We start from the raw sequence: 2,500 nt of genomic DNA on the forward strand, positions 1-2,500 counted from the left end.
GACCTATAGGTGAAATCTGTGATTGGTCTATCGGTGATGCTTCACAAAAACTTATATTTGTGGCACCATGACCTATATCTTGATTTAGTTTTGAAGACCACAACCTTCTCATTTTCAGAGGGCACCGAAATCAGGGGCAATGCAACTTCTGTGTCTCCCGCCCACACAAAACCCTAAATTGGACGTCTCGTCAAAAATATACCCGATGCCGTCATTTCGGGCATCTCTAACTGTATTTTGAAGAGGCGCCACTTCTAGGAGGCACCACGAAGGCCCCTGATCATCTAATTTTGATTAGCGTCAAATTCCAGAGGGCAGCAGAAATTGCCCCATATTCTTTTAAAAGATTTTACCTTAACCTTTTGAGCTAATGAATTTCTGGGACCTTAGCTCACGCTAAGTTCTGTGAGCCCTGACCTATACCATCCGATCGCGCGATTCCAGGGCAACGGCAGAATTTGGTGGCGACAGTTCAACGTGGCGCATTGGCGCTCAGCTCAGTCCGTCCTGCGCTCTGACATCCACTGACCGTTAGCGCGGCCGCTGCCACTGACCGCAGACCATACCTGTCAGGGACAAATAGCGAGCACCTAGAGCGACTCGAACCCACCCTGCCTCGTGTGGGTAGACCGGAACTCAGGCGCTCTAACCAATTGGGCCACCGGGACGGGCTCATCGTTTTTTATCATTTTTACGTAGAACCAGGTGCACCACTATCAGTGGGACGGGAAAATGTGACCTTAATGTCTTCAGGTATCGAGAGCCCCAGGGAGCCTTTTGGGCCCCGAGGCAGCGACAATCAGGGGTCCGATCAAAGGGCCCGAAGGGCGGGCCGGAGATGAAAAGAACTCGGCCAGTAGGTCATGCCGAACACTGGGTCCCACACTGATCTTGGCCCGGGGGTTCTTTCCTTAGTCGGTGCAAGGCCGGGCCTACAAAGGTTAATGCGAAAGATCGTGCACTGGTCGGGCCCCTGCGCTGATCAGTGGCTCAGTGCCAAACAAGGGGCCCCGTGTTGGCAATGTGCCCAAAAGTCAGCCGCGGGCACATTTGCCGGAAAAGGGACAGGAGCGAGGCTTCGAATTTCAAAATGCCTTGGTGTCTTTGTGCCAATAAGTCATTAGGCTCCCTTTGCTGGTAAGGGATTCTTTGCGCAAGTGGCGTGCCCCGGTGTCGATCCTGTGTCAGATGCCCAGGTCAGAGGGTCTGTCACATCAGGGATGGGACCGGTGTGTGACCTATCCCTTTGAGGGCCACCGAATCGACCAGGGCACCGCGGTCCCGTATTGCCAGAATAGCAGGCGTTCGGTACCCGGACTGGGACGGAAGGGCCATTCAGCTCATGACCACGAAAATACACGCGTGCGATTTCGGGGCAGATTCTCTGAACAGAACTAGCAGCAACTACATCATGAGAAATCGAGATTACACCATCGCGTCATGAATCTGTGGTGCTTTACATGCAACAACGATACGAAAATTTCCAGGTAAAGGTGTGCGAAGTACGTACGTATTACATCTTACGCATTATGCATCACATGCATTATAAGATCTACGCCTTTTGTGCGCTACTTCTGTACTAGGTGTACTTCAACCAGCTTATAGTTTTAAAGCAAGGCGACTTCGCGTGCCTGGGGTGTAAGTCTAATATCCTTGTTTTATATATCTAGCACTCATACTGTTTATGCATTGCTAGCATCATATTCCTGAATAAAGACGCAGGAAATTGTTGTACCTCTTCAAGATGCACATAGCATACAGCACAATATTCGAATATTTCCATGTCAACGACACGAAACATTTTACATATTCCAGACAGCTGGCCGTATGCTTTACTTCAAGAAAAAATATAGCGTCAAAAGTCTAAGAATTTCAATAATTCCGCCGCTTTCTGCTAACACCAACATTGCAATATTCGCGTCATGTCCTGTCACTCGAGTGGCATTACGAGTTAAACAACGTGCACAAGTTGTTGCTTTGTGTAACAATCCACTGTGGGGCTTGATTCCCCGCGGTGCCCGCCCTTCCCGCCGGAATGAAAGGCAGGCGTCGCCAGTTAGTCTCAGAAGAGTCGTGAGGACCGATGGCGGAGAATCATTCGCTGTGAGGTTGGTGACTTGCGACGTGCAATGTTTTGCGGGTTTCGTTTTACGTAAGACATTGTGTATCGTGACACATAAGTTTTTCCTTCTTTGTTGCCAGGTTATGAGTTCTTACCAAATCATCAAGCGAATTTACTTCAAAGATTTAATAACGCTTGAGGAGCTAGGTCCACATCGAGAGGGTCCAGCCGAATATAGTTGGCCCTCTCCAATATTGGGGGGGAGGGGGGGGGGGGCAGCCCAACATGGGGGGCAGCTTAACATTGGGGGGGGGGGGGGGCATGCTCGCCTAAAAATATACAAAGCTTCACCCTGCCAGGTTATCTTGATGAGATCACCTGGCGCGAGTCTCCTGTTGCATCATTCATCAGCACCAGGCACCTGAAATAAGCACGGGT

The sequence above is a fragment of the Pollicipes pollicipes genome, unplaced genomic scaffold (genome assembly GCF_011947565.3).
Source record: "Pollicipes pollicipes isolate AB1234 unplaced genomic scaffold, Ppol_2.1 Scaffold_7231;HRSCAF=8579_pilon_pilon_pilon, whole genome shotgun sequence".
Taxonomy (NCBI): domain Eukaryota; kingdom Metazoa; phylum Arthropoda; class Thecostraca; order Pollicipedomorpha; family Pollicipedidae; genus Pollicipes; species Pollicipes pollicipes.